Below are 15610 nucleotides of genomic sequence, written 5' to 3'. Positions count from 1 at the left end.
ATAAAAATATTCCGTGACATTGATTCCAATTAATCTAAAACACTACACAGTTTATCAAATATTTTGACAGCAAATATTTATACGAAGATATCAATAAAATATTAGTTAAAATTATTTAGAAATAGTTTTATTTATGAAATAATCTTACCGAAGTAAACTTGATCGCTTAAAATTTCCAATTTGTGTTGTCGTCGTGATAATGTGTCATTAAATGCAGAACTCAAAGTTTATTATGGTTATTTCTTAAATGTGGCAGTTGTCAAAACTAGAGAACTGGTTGCAATTAATAGAAAGAATCTACCTAAAAATTATTTCCACTGTAATGGTAGGGGAGCCCAAGCGGGGATTTTTGCAGTTACTCGAGCGCGTCAGATTATCATATGGGGAGAAACGTGGTACCCTGCAGATGTACCTCTGCCATATAATGGCTCTTAACACAGGGGAGTTCGTTTAGGGGGGCCCGAAAAAAAAAATCTATCCTTAAAAATACTCGAAATTGTCACATTAAGATAAGGTAAGTTAGGTACATGCAAAACAGTGTATATTTAAAAAATCTGACGATTTGAGCGGGGCGTAAGGGAATTGGTGAGTCACAAAGTTTCACAAGAAAAAGGCGAATATTTCGTGAAATGAACGTCAGATCGAAAAACTAAAAACTACACGTTCAATATTTTTCAAAAATCTATCGATAGATACCAAACACGACACCTCGCAGAGGGGGGTGGGGGGTAAATTTTAAATTTTAAATACAAATCCCGCGATATTTAGCAAAATAAACATCAGATCGAAAAACTGCAAAATACACTTATTTAATATTTTTGAAAAATATATCAAATGGTACCAAACGCGACCCCCCACGGAGGTGGGGTGGGGGGTTACTTTAAAATCTTAAGTGGGAGCCCCCATTTTTTATTGCAGATTTGAATTCTTTGCATAAAAATAAGCAACTTTTATTCGAAACATTTTTTCGAATTATGGATAGATGGCGCTATATTCGGAAAAAACCATTAATGGAAATGGAAAATTAAATTAAAAAATGGCAAGCGCCCGCTAAAATGGAAAATTTTACTTAACTTTTTTTGGTTTTAGGACCTAATAATCACAACCCAATAGGTCCCCAAAGCGCTCGAGTGACTGCACATTTAGCATACTTTGCTCCCCTACCATAATAATGTAGGTACAGTAAAATATTCTCGCTGTAATAATAATCTGATTGGACAGAATTAAACACGTGATGAAAACTCTCACTACACGATTGGACGTTAAAATTATTGAAAAATAATCAGTTTAATTTTAATTTCTGTAGCTTTCTATTGGTCAGAATCTCCTATGAATGAAATAATCGCTGTAATTTCTATTCTTGTAGGTTTCTTTTGGTCAGAATCTCTATGAATGAAATGAATTAGCAAAATTCAGCATTTTCGTATGACTGTAGGGCTTTTCAACGATTCTCACTGATTCCTCTGTCATAATATGGCGTATATTAATACTGTGGTCTTCAATTTAAAGGGCATAAGTACAAATTCAAGGTTTTGAGTAAAACGCGATCAAAGGTTTACAAGAGCCTGTGAAATCTTAGTTTGTATGAAATGAATCAGACTATTAATCAAAATTTGTTAATGTTATTATTATAATTTGATAAAAATACGGTAAAAAAAATATTGTTCTTGCCAGATATAATATGGTACTTATAACCTATTTATTTTATAGTGCCATACAAAGTAAGTTCCTAATAATGATTTAAGTATATTTACTGAATTGAAACGCACTTGTAACATTATCTTGTAAAGGAATAAATCCAATTATATTTCATTGTAATATTTATTGAAATCAATCAAAAGGGAATACGTCTACTTATACCTAATTAATTATGCTTTTAACATGAAATGCTTTTAAAAGAAAGTCAATCAAAAGGGAATAAGTCTACTTATATCTAAATATTAATGCTTTTAACTATCGTACTTTGACTTATGTTGCATCTAAACTTATTTAGTTATATTGAAACCGTTAACCACAAAGAAATAAAAATCATGGGGAAATTAATAGGGAACTTTTCAAAAATTGCAAAATCTGCTTTTAATTATAAAATGATTTTATTGAAGCAAGTGTTAATAATTAAATTACAAAAAAAATCACAGTAATAATATTTAAAATATTCTGAAGAATCGTATCTCTCCACATCCAGATCAGTTTCTTTTTGAATCACTTTGTGAACAGTAAGACTATGGTAAAATTCTTGAACATCTTTGTCAAGTAAATTGGCGATTTCCAATAAATTGTCCTTTTTTGCGCTTATGGGCCGAGGATTTTCATATAAAAACGTTTTAGTGTATAAGATGGCAGGTTACTAATTTTTTGTCTCATTTAAAAAAAACTTAATTTGAATTTTTCTCTTCATCTAAGCTGTGCCTGTATTTTACAACTGATGACTTGGTGTAACGTAGCCAAGCAACTTCTCGTAGGTCAAAATTTTTCTTTTTATTTTGTAGTGGTCACAACTTTTAAATTTGTTTTTTTTTGCTTGCTGTTCTTACAATTTGGTACCAATCTCGGGGCACATGAATATTAAAAAACTTGTTTTGTTCCATGTGGAATTTCAAATTTTACTTGATGATATAAGCATGATGCAATTTCATTCTCACCTCTTCCAGCTGTACATTCTGGCCACATAAAATGGTTCGAGACTCCAAAATTACAATAATGAATTGTTAAATTACATGTACTAGTTGTCTGAAATAAAACATTTTATTTGTCGATAAGTTGGGTATCTGAAGTAGTTTTAAATCAAAGGCATACTTGATGTGGGATGGATTTTTCTTTTTTTATGCAGCTTTTTTGCAGCTGCTTGATGTTTATCCAATTCTGCTTTTGTGTTTATCTTTTCGTCTTCACTGGTTGAATATCGCTCTTTTGCTATCGTTTTTTGGTTTTTTAAACTTTAAATTCATGTTGTGGAATTCTCGAGAATATATTTTTATTGAGACGGGCTTCTCTTTAAATTTCTCAGTGTATAGATTATACATTTTAATCATGATGAGATCTGCATCTAAATACTTTTTATCTGTAGGCCTTTTTAGTCCAAGTAATGAAGCTTAGAATAGAACAACACCTCGCAATTTTTACAGAATGGATGGATTTGCTTGAAAATTTGAGAATAAGTATTGGAGAGTCCAAGGATCAAAATCTATATGATGTCGAAAGGCGCTTTTACCATGGGGGTGGTTGCCACCCCAACTCGGGGTGGAAATTTTTTATTATATTTAGACCGCAAAAGTTGGTAAAAACATTTATTCTAAGCAAAAAAACGTTCTATACTTTTTTTGATAAAATCAATACCTACTTTTTCATTTATTCGCTATCGAAAGTGTTAGTTTTATATCGAAAAAATCAATGTTTTTAATCAGGTTTCTGCTAATAACTCAAAAAGTTTTCGTTTTATCAAAACAACTTTGCGTAATAAAAATGTACCTTTTGAAAAAATAAACAGATCTGGTTTTTTTATTTTTTTTTAACCAATAGTAATCGAGCTATACTTTTTTATATGTTAGCTCTTCTTCGTCAAATGCTAAATATTGTAGATTCAAAGTCAAACGACGGGAAATCTATGCATTTTTCAAGGATAACTCATTGAAACTAATTTAAAGTGTTTGAAAATGTCTAGCTCTAGAAATAAAAAAAAGTCTCTAGCTCAAAAATTAAATAACTTATAATGAAAAGAATATAAGTCCCTATTTTTTTGGCAAACAATTTATCGGAAACAACCCCCCTACCACCAGCCTAATTAACATTAATCACTGGCCCTATTTTGCCTTCTTTAATATATGTATTATTAATAGGTTCTAGAAGTTTGACTGGCTTAAAATTATTAGTTTTTAATAAAATGGAGTTAAAAGCGAATAATTAATTTTTGTAATTTGGTAAAAAATGCCCTTTTCTTCAGAATAGAAAAATTAGCATCAGAGATACGAAAAAATGTTTAAATATGAAATCGTAGTTTATTTAATTCCCAAGAACATGGTTTGCAAAAAATTTTCCTACGGCAAAAATTGAGTGAGCTATTGACAATTAAAACTTGTAATAACATGCAAAAACCACCTTTACCAACCCTTTCAAAGTCACCTCTTTTTAAGACTGAGGACTTTAAAAAGATTTAATATTAATAGCCTTATAAATCTAATAAAAACCTATACAATTCTTTATCACCAAACTTTCTAAGATAAAAAATTAAAAGATTACGGTTAAAAAATCAATATATTTTTTGAAAAAAAGAAAAGAGAAATCCAATTGGAAGCATAATAATGTAAGTTAGCGGTGTGTTTAGTCATTGGCCTTATTCATTCTTCTTTATTAGATTCTTATTAATAGGTTCTAGACGTTTGACTAGCTTATAATGATTAATTTTTAAAAAACTGGAGTTAAAAGCGAATAACGAATTTTTGTAGTTTGGTAAAAAATGCAATTTTCTTCAGAATAGAAAGATTAGCATCAGCGATACGAAAAAATTGTTCAATATGAAATTGTATACTATTTAATTTCCAAGAACTTGGTTTGAAAAAATTTTTTCTGCGGCACAAATTGAGTGAATTGTAAATGAGTATCTATACCAAAAACATTGATTTCTTAGATATAAAACTAACACTTTCGATAGCGAATAAATCGAAAACTATTAATTTTATTAAAAAAATGTATAGAACATTTTTTGCTTAGAATGAATGTTTTTATCAACTTTTGCGGTCAAAATATAATAAAAAATTTCCACCCCGGAGATGGGGTGGAAACCACCCCCATGGTAAAAGCGCCTTTCGACATCATATAGATTTTGATCCTTGGACTATCCACTAGTTATTTTCAAATTTTCAAGCAAATCGATCCATTCTGTAAAAATTGCGAGGTGAAAAGCTTCAGTTCCTGGACTATTTTAGAATATGTGGCTTTCATATGCCGGAAAGGACTTTATGTGATTTATAACTTCAAACCATCTCAAACTACAGATTAAAATGAAGCTATTGTTATGCTAATAAATGTTGTGCTAATGAAGCACCACAGTGTGATGTCACTCCAGATTGCAATATTGCAAAACGCTCAAAAGGAAATAAGTTGAGTTATCATTGTTAACGGTTCAAACGTTGAACCAGTCAAAAATATCCTAAGTAGACATATTTTGTTTTAAGTGCTACGCTAAATAGACAAGGCGAATACGGCGGGTTCTTTGGAGAAAATATTCCCATGAGATTTTTTTTCATATTCACATTCGTGAGACATCTTATATATAAAAATCTATTGCTGTGCGTTAGTCTCGCTAAAACTCGAGAATGGCTGGACCGATTTGGCTAATTTTGATGTTGAATCATTTGTGGAAGTTCAGGGAAGGTTTATACGGTTTTATATTTTCATTTAAGTATCCCCCAAAATTTTTACAGATATATGTATAAAATGCTGTTTTTAGAGTGTTTTTTGCCATACTCCTCCGAAACGACTTTACCGATTTTTATGAAATTTGGCAGATATCTTCGACCGGACTGGGAGTAGGTTGTTATCTATATTTCATACCCGTACCTCATATGGGGGGTTGCCCCCCTGATATATTTTTTTTATTTTTTCGGACAAACTCTTTTTTTAATTTTTGTGTGATGTAGAACGTAAAGATACATACAACTCTAAATTTTTACTTTTCTATTTCTAACCGTTATATTTTAATAGCCATTTAAATATTTTACATCTATATAAACAAAAGAAGATCGTGTCAGTTACCACCACATAACTCGAGAACCACTGAATAGATTTTTATGAAATTTTCCACGTATATTCGACCGGACTGAGAATAGGTTGCTATATATTTTTCATATCCGTACGTCATAAAGGGGGCTGCCACCCTAATATATTTTTTTATTTTTTTGGTCAAACTGTTTTTTCTTAATTTTGTGTGATGTGGAAGGGAAAGGTAAATACAACCCTACATTTTCACGTTTCTACCTTCGACCGTTATTTTTTAATAGCCATCTAAAGTTTTGCATCTTATATATAAAAATCTATTGCTGTGCGTTAGTCTCGCTAACACTCGAGAATGGCTGGACCGATTTGGCTAATTTTGATGTTGAATCATTTGTGGAAGTTCAGGGAAGGTTTATACGGTTTTATATTTTCATTTAAGTATCCCCCAAAATTTTTACAGATATATGTATAAAATGCTGTTTTTAGAGTGTTTTTTGCCATACTCCTCCGAAACGACTTTACCGATTTTTATGAAATTTGGCAGGTATCTTCGACCGGACTGGGAGTAGGTTGTTATCTATATTTCATACCCGTACCTCATATGGGGGGTTGCCCCCCTGATATATTTTTTTATTTTTTCGGACAAACTCTTTTTTTAATTTTTGTGTGATGTAGAACGTAAAGATACATACAACTCTAAATTTTTACTTTTCTATTTCTAACCGTTATATTTTAATAGCCATTTAAATATTTTACATCTATATAAACAAAAGAAGATCGTGTCAGTTACCACCACATAACTCGAGAACCACTGAATAGATTTTTATGAAATTTTCCACGTATATTCGACCGGACTGAGAATAGGTTGCTACATATTTTTCATATCCGTACGTCATAAAGGGGGCTGCCCCCCTAATATATTTTTTATTTTTTTGGTCAAACTGTTTTTTCTTAATTTTGTGTGATGTGGAAGGGAAAGGTAAATACAACCCTACATTTTCACGTTTCTACCTTCGACCGTTATTTTTTAATAGCCATCTAAAGTTTTGCATCTTATATATAAAAATCTATTGCTGTGCGTTAGTCTCGCTAAAACTCGAGAATGGCTGGACCGATTTGGCTAATTTTGATGTTGAATCATTTGTGGAAGTTCAGGGAAGGTTTATACTGTTTTATATTTTCATTTAAGTATCCCCCAAAATTTTTACAGATATATGTATAAAATGCTGTTTTTAGAGTGTTTTTTGCCATACTCCTCCGAAACGACTTTACCGATTTTTATGAAATTTGGCAGGTATCTTCGACCGGACTGGGAGTAGGTTGTTATCTATATTTCATACCCGTACCTCATATGGGGGGTTGCCCCCCTGATATTTTTTTTTTTATTTTTTTGGACAAACTCTTTTTTTAATTTTTGTGTGATGTAGAACGTAAAGATACATACAACTCTATATTTTTACTTTTCTATTTCTAACCGTTATATTTTAATAGCCATTTAAATATTTTACATCTATATAAACAAAAGAAGATCGTGTCAGTTACCACCACATAACTCGAGAACCACTGAATAGATTTTTATGAAATTTTCCACGTATATTCGACCGGACTGAGAATAGGTTGCTATATAATTTTCATATCCGTACGTCATAAAGGGGGCTGCCCCGCTAATATATTTTTAATTTTTTTGGTCAAACTGTTTTTTCTTAATTTTGTGTGATGTGGAAGGGAAAGGTAAATACAACCCTACATTTTCACGTTTCTACCTTCGACCGTTATTTTTTAATAGCCATCTAAAGTTTTGCATCTTATATATAAAAATCTATTGCTGTGCGTTAGTCTCGCTAAAACTCGAGAATGGCTGGACCGATTTGGCTAATATTGATGTTGAATCATTTGTGGAAGTTCAGGGAAGGTTTATACGGTTTTATATTTTCATTTAAGTATCCCCCAAAATTTTTACAGATATATGTATAAAATGCTGTTTTTAGAGTGTTTTTTGCCATACTCCTCCGAAACGACTTTACCGATTTTAATGAAATTTGGCAGGTATCTTCGACCGGACTGGGAGTAGGTTGTTATCTATATTTCATACCCGTACCTCATATGGGGGGCTGCCCCCCTGATATATTTTTTTATTTTTTTGGACAAACTCTTTTTTTAATTTTTGTGTGATGTAGAACGTAAAGATACATACAACTCTAATTTTTACTTTTCTATTTCTAACCGTTATATTTTAATAGCCATTTAAATATTTTACATCTATATAAACAAAAGAAGATCGTGTCAGTTACCACTACATAACTCGAGAACCACTGAATAGATTTTTATGAAATTTTCCACGTATATTCGACCGGACTGAGAATAGGTTGCTATATATTTTTCATATCCGTACGTCATAAAGGGGGCTGCCCCCCTAATATATTTTTTTATTTTTTTCGTCAAACTGTTTTTTCTTAATTTTGTGTGATGTGGAAGGGAAAGGTAAATACAACCCTACATTTTCACGTTTCTACCTTCGACCGTTATTTTTTAATAGCCATCTAAAATTTTGCATCTTATATATAAAAATCTATTGCTGTGCGTTAGTCTCGCTAAAACTCGAGAATGGCTGGACCGATTTGGCTAATTTTGATGTTGAATCATTTGTGGAAGTTCAGGGAAGGTTTATACGGTTTTATATTTTCATTTAAGTATCCCCCAAAATTTTTACAGATATATGTATAAAATGCTGTTTTTAGAGTGTTTTTTGCCATACTCCTCCGAAACGACTTTACCGATTTTAATGAAATTTGGCAGGTATCTCCGACCGGACTGGGAGTAGGTTGTTATCTATATTTCATACCCGTACCTCATATGGGGGGTTGCCCCACTGATATTTTTTTTTTATTTTTTTGGACAAACTCTTTTTTTAATTTTTGTGTGATGTAGAACGTAAAGATACATACAACTCTATATTTTTACTTTTCTATTTCTAACCGTTATATTTTAATAGCCATTTAAATATTTTACATCTATATAAACAAAAGAAGATCGTGTCAGTTACCACCACATAACTCGAGAACCACTGAATAGATTTTTATGAAATTTTCCACGTATATTCGACCGGACTGAGAATAGGTTGCTATATATTTTTCATATCCGTACGTCATAAAGGGGGCTGCCCCCCTAATATATTTTTTATTTTTTTGGTCAAACTGTTTTTTCTTAATTTTGTGTGATGTGGAAGGGAAAGGTAAATACAACCCTACATTTTCACGTTTCTACCTTCGACCGTTATTTTTTAATAGCCATCTAAAGTTTTGCATCTTATATATAAAAATCTATTGCTGTGCGTTAGTCTCGCTAAAACACGAGAATGGCTGGACCGATTTGGCTAATTTTGATGTTGAATCATTTGTGGGAGTTCAGGGAAGGTTTATACGGTTTTATATTTTCATTTAAGTATCCCCCAAAATTTTTACAGATATATGTATAAAATGCTGTTTTTAGAGTGTTTTTTGCCATACTCCTCCGAAACGACTTTACCGATTTTTATGAAATTTGGCAGGTATCTTCGACCGGACTGGGAGTAGGTTGTTATCTATATTTCATACCCGTACCTCATATGAGGGTTGCCCCCCTGATATATTTTTTTTATTTTTTCGGACAAACTCTTTTTTTAATTTTTGTGTGATGTAGATCGTAAAGATACATACAACTCTAAATTTTTACTTTTCTATTTCTAACCGTTATATTTTAATAGCCATTTAAATATTTTACATCTATATAAACAAAAGAAGATCGTGTCAGTTACCACCACATAACTCGAGAACCACTGAATAGATTTTTATGAAATTTTCCACGTATATTCGACCGGACTGAGAATAGGTTGCTATATATTTTTCATATCCGTACGTCATAAAGGGGGCTGCCCCCCTAATATATTTTTTATTTTTTTGGTAAAACTGTTTTTTCTTAATTTTGTGTGATGTGGAAGGGAAAGGTAAATACAACCCTACATTTTCACGTTTCTACCTTCGACCGTTATTTTTTAATAGCCATCTAAAGTTTTGCATCTTATATATAAAAATCTATTGCTGTGCGTTAGTCTCGCTAAAACTCGAGAATGGCTGGACCGATTTGGCTAATTTTGATGTTGAATCATTTGTGGAAGTTCAGGGTAGGTTTATACGGTTTTATATTTTCATTTAAGTATCCCCCAAAATTTTTACAGATATATGTATAAAATGCTGTTTTTAGAGTGTTTTTTGCCATACTCCTCCGAAACGACTTTACCGATTTTAATGAAATTTGGCAGGTATCTTCGACCGGACTGGGAGTAGGTTGTTATCTATATTTCATACCCGTACCTCATATGGGGGGCTGCCCCCCTGATATATTTTTTTATTTTTTTGGACAAACTCTTTTTTTAATTTTTGTGTGATGTAGAACGTAAAGATACATACAACTCTAATTTTTACTTTTCTATTTCTAACCGTTATATTTTAATAGCCATTTAAATATTTTACATCTATATAAACAAAAGAAGATCGTGTCAGTTACCACCACATAACTCGAGAACCACTGAATAGATTTTTATGAAATTTTCCACGTATATTCGACCGGACTGAGAATAGGTTGCTATATATTTTTCATATCCGTACGTCATAAAGGGGGCTGCCCCCCTAATATATTTTTTATTTTTTTGGTAAAACTGTTTTTTCTTAATTTTGTGTGATGTGGAAGGGAAAGGTAAATACAACCCTACATTTTCACGTTTCTACCTTCGACCGTTATTTTTTAATAGCCATCTAAAGTTTTGCATCTTATATATAAAAATCTATTGCTGTGCGTTAGTCTCGCTAAAACTCGAGAATGGCTGGACCGATTTGGCTAATTTTGATGTTGAATCATTTGTGGAAGTTCAGGGTAGGTTTATACGGTTTTATATTTTCATTTAAGTATCCCCCAAAATTTTTACAGATATATGTATAAAATGCTGTTTTTAGAGTGTTTTTTGCCATACTCCTCCGAACCGACTTTACCGATTTTTATGAAATTTGGCAGGTATCTTCGACCGGACTGGGAGTAGGTTGTTATCTATATTTCATACCCGTACCTCGTATGGGGGGCTGCCCCCCTGATATTTTTTTTATTTTTTTGGACAAACTCTTTTTTTAATTTTTGTGTGATGTAGAACGTAAAGATACATACAACTCTAAATTTTTACTTTTCTATTTCTAACCGTTATATTTTAATAGCCATTTAAATATTTTACATCTATATAAACAAAAGAAGATCGTGTCAGTTACCACCACATAACTCGAGAACCACTGAATAGATTTTTATGAAATTTTCCACGTATATTCGACCGGACTGAGAATAGGTTGCTATATATTTTTCATATCCGTACGTCATAAAGGGGGCTGCCCCCCTAATATATTTTTTTATTTTTTTCGTCAAACTGTTTTTTCTTAATTTTGTGTGATGTGGAAGGGAAAGGTAAATACAACCCTACATTTTCACGTTTCTACCTTCGACCGTTATTTTTTAATAGCCATCTAAAGTTTTGCATCTTATATATAAAAATCTATTGCTGTGCGTTAGTCTCGCTAAAACTCGAGAATGGCTGGACCGATTTGGCTAATTTTGATGTTGAATCATTTGTGGAAGTTCAGGGAAGGTTTATACGGTTTTATATTTTCATTTAAGTATCCCCCAAAATTTTTACAGATATATGTATAAAATGCTGTTTTTAGAGTGTTTTTTGCCATACTCCTCCGAAACGACTTTACCGATTTTTATGAAATTTGGCAGGTATCTTCGACCGGACTGGGAGTAGGTTGTTATCTATATTTCATACCCGTACCTCATATGGGGGGTTGCCCCCCTGATATTTTTTTTTTATTTTTTTGGACAAACTCTTTTTTTAATTTTTGTGTGATGTAGAACGTAAAGATACATACAACTCTATATTTTTACTTTTCTATTTCTAACCGTTATATTTTAATAGCCATTTAAATATTTTACATCTATATAAACAAAAGAAGATCGTGTCAGTTACTACCACATAACTCGAGAACTACTGAATAGATTTTTATGAAATTTTCCACGTATATTCGACCGGACTAAGAATAGGTTGCTATATATTTTTCATATCCGTACGTCATAAAGGGGGCTGCCCCCCTAATATATTTTTTTATTTTTTTGGTCAAACTGTTTTTTCTTAATTTTGTGTGATGTGGAAGGGAAAGGTAAATACAACCCTACATTTTCGCGTTTCTACCTTCGACCGTTATTTTTTAATAGCCATCTAAAGTTTTGCATCTTATATATAAAAATCTATTGCTGTGCGTTAGTCTCGCTAAAACTCGAGAATGGCTGGACCGATTTGGCTAATTTTGATGTTGAATCATTTGTGGAAGTTCAGGGTAGGTTTATACGGTTTTATATTTTCATTTAAGTATCCCCCAAAATTTTTACAGATATATGTATAAAATGCTGTTTTTAGAGTGTTTTTTGCCATACTCCTCCGAAACGACTTTACCGATTTTTATGAAATTTGGCAGGCATCTTCGACCGGACTGGGAGTAGGTTGTTATCTATATTTCATACCCGTACCTCATATGGGGGGCTGCCCCCCTGATATTTTTTTTTATTTTTTTGGACAAACTCTTTTTTTAATTTTTGTGTGATGTAGAACGTAAAGATACATACAACTCTAAATTTTTACTTTTCTATTTCTAACCGTTATATTTTAATACCCATTTAAATATTTTACATCTATATAAACAAAAGAAGATCGTGTCAGTTACCACCACATAACTCGAGAACCACTGAATAGATTTTTATGAAATTTTCCACGTATATTCGACCGGACTGAGAATAGGTTGCTATATATTTTTCATATCCGTACGTCATAAAGGGGGCTGCCCCCCTAATATATTTTTTATTTTTTTGGTCAAACTGTTTTTTCTTAATTTTGTGTGATGTGGAAGGGAAAGGTAAATACAACCCTACATTTTCACGTTTCTACCTTCGACCGTTATTTTTTAATAGCCATCTAAAGTTTTGCATCTTATATATAAAAATCTATTGCTGTGCGTTAGTCTCGCTAAAACTCGAGAATGGCTGGACCGATTTGGCTAATTTTGATGTTGAATCATTTGTGGAAGTTCAGGGAAGGTTTATACGGTTTTATATTTTCATTTAAGTATCCCCCAAAATTTTTACAGATATATGTATAAAATGCTGTTTTTAGAGTGTTTTTTGCCATACTCCTCCGAAACGACTTTACCGATTTTAATGAAATTTGGCAGGTATCTTCGACCGGAGTGGGAGTAGGTTGTTATCTATATTTCATACCCGTACCTCATATGGGGGGCTGCCCCCCTGATATATTTTTTTATTTTTTTGGACAAACTCTTTTTTTAATTTTTGTGTGATGTAGAACGTAAAGATACATACAACTCTAATTTTTACTTTTCTATTTCTAACCGTTATATTTTAATAGCCATTTAAATATTTTACATCTATATAAACAAAAGAAGATCGTGTCAGTTACCACCACATAACTCGAGAACCACTGAATAGATTTTTATGAAATTTTCCACGTATATTCGACCGGACTGAGAATAGGTTGCTATATATTTTTCATATCCGTACGTCATAAAGGGGGCTGCCCCCCTAATATATTTTTTTATTTTTTTCGTCAAACTGTTTTTTCTTAATTTTGTGTGATGTGGAAGGGAAAGGTAAATACAACCCTACATTTTCACGTTTCTACCTTCGACCGTTATTTTTTAATAGCCATCTAAAGTTTTGCATCTTATATATAAAAATCTATTGCTGTGCGTTAGTCTCACTAAAACTCGAGAATGGCTGGACCGATTTGGCTAATTTTGATGTTGAATCATTTGTGGAAGTTCAGGGAAGGTTTATACGGTTTTATATTTTCATTTAAGTATCCCCCAAAATTTTTACAGATATATGTATAAAATGCTGTTTTTAGAGTGTTTTTTGCCATACTCCTCCGAAACGACTTTACCGATTTTAATGAAATTTGGCAGGTATCTCCGACCGGACTGGGAGTAGGTTGTTATCTATATTTCATACCCGTACCTCATATGGGGGGTTGCCCCACTGATATTTTTTTTTTATTTTTTTTGGACAAACTCTTTTTTTAATTTTTGTGTGATGTAGAACGTAAAGATACATACAACTCTATATTTTTACTTTTCTATTTCTAACCGTTATATTTTAATAGCCATTTAAATATTTTACATCTATATAAACAAAAGAAGATCGTGTCAGTTACTACCACATAACTCGAGAACTACTGAATAGATTTTTATGAAATTTTCCACGTATATTCGACCGGACTAAGAATAGGTTGCTATATATTTTTCATATCCGTACGTCATAAAGGGGGCTGCCCCCCTAATATATTTTTTATTTTTTTGGTCAAACTGTTTTTTCTTAATTTTGTGTGATGTGGAAGGGAAAGGTAAATACAACCCTACATTTTCACGTTTCTACCTTCGACCGTTATTTTTTAATAGCCATCTAAAGTTTTGCATCTTATATATAAAAATCTATTGCTGTGCGTTAGTCTCGCTAAAACTCGAGAATGGCTGGACCGATTTGGCTAATTTTGATGTTGAATCATTTGTGGAAGTTCAGGGTAGGTTTATACGGTTTTATATTTTCATTTAAGTATCCCCCAAAATTTTTACAGATATATGTATAAAATGCTGTTTTTAGAGTGTTTTTTGCCATACTCCTCCGAAACGACTTTACCGATTTTTATGAAATTTGCAGGTATCTTCGACCGGACTGGGAGTAGGTTGTTATCTATATTTCATACCCGTACCTCATATGGGGGGCTGCCCCCCTGATATTTTTTTTTATTTTTTTGGACAAACTCTTTTTTTAATTTTTGTGTGATGTAGAACGTAAAGATACATACAACTCTAAATTTTACTTTTCTATTTCTAACCGTTATATTTTAATAGCCATTTAAATATTTTACATCTATATAAACAAAAGAAGATCGTGTCAGTTACCACCACATAACTCGAGAACCACTGAATAGATTTTTATGAAATTTTCCACGTATATTCGACCGGACTGAGAATAGGTTGCTATATATTTTTCATATCCGTACGTCATAAAGGGGGCTGCCACCCTAATATATTTTTTTATTTTTTTGGTCAAACTGTTTTTTCTTAGTTTTGTGTGATGTGGAAGGGAAAGGTAAATACAACCCTACATTTTCACGTTTCTACCTTCGACCGTTATTTTTTAATAGCCATCTAAAGTTTTGCATCTTATATATAAAAATCTATTGCTGTGCGTTAGTCTCGCTAACACTCGAGAATGGCTGGACCGATTTGGCTAATTTTGATGTTGAATCATTTGTGGAAGTTCAGGGAAGGTTTATACGGTTTTATATTTTCATTTAAGTATCCCCCAAAATTTTTACAGATATATGTATAAAATGCTGTTTTTAGAGTGTTTTTTGCCATACTCCTCCGAAACGACTTTACCGATTTTTATGAAATTTGGCAGGTATCTTCGACCGGACTGGGAGTAGGTTGTTATCTATATTTCATACCCGTACCTCATATGGGGGGTTGCCCACCTGATATTTTTTTTTTAATTTTTTTGGACAAACTCTTTTTTTAATTTTTGTGTGATGTAGAACGTAAAGATACATACAACTCTATATTTTTACTTTTCTATTTCTAACCGTTACATTTTAATAGCCATTTAAATATTTTACATCTATATAAACAAAAGAAGATCGTGTCAGTTACCACCACATAACTCGAGAACCACTGAATAGATTTTTTTTGAAATTTTCCACGTATATTCGACCGGACTGAGAATAGGTTGCTATATATTTTTCATATCCGTA

At 32.1% G+C, this 15610-nt stretch overlaps 1 long non-coding RNA gene across 4 annotated transcripts; it reads left to right on the top strand.

Moving 5' to 3' along the window:
• Window positions 1-5589: 5589 nt before the first annotated feature.
• Window positions 5590-15091, top strand: LOC126891713 (uncharacterized). 4 transcript variants are annotated; one of them, XR_007700520.1, is made up of 3 exons: window positions 5590-5825; window positions 11830-11945; window positions 13446-13533. It is a non-coding gene; the product is annotated as an uncharacterized LOC126891713 (long non-coding RNA). The 4 variants fall into 4 exon arrangements; XR_007700517.1 differs by lacking the exon at window positions 13446-13533 and adding an exon at window positions 14947-15091 and having other exon boundaries at window positions 5591-5825; XR_007700519.1 differs by lacking the exons at window positions 5590-5825; window positions 13446-13533 and adding exons at window positions 6385-6576; window positions 14947-15091.
• Window positions 15092-15610: the final 519 nt, after the last annotated feature.

The sequence above is a fragment of the Diabrotica virgifera genome, chromosome 9, assembly GCF_917563875.1.
Source record: "Diabrotica virgifera virgifera chromosome 9, PGI_DIABVI_V3a".
NCBI classification, from domain to species: Eukaryota; Metazoa; Arthropoda; class Insecta; order Coleoptera; family Chrysomelidae; genus Diabrotica; species Diabrotica virgifera.
The sequence above is the reverse complement of the archived record's forward strand: the minus strand, read 5'-3'. Positions and strand labels throughout refer to the sequence as shown.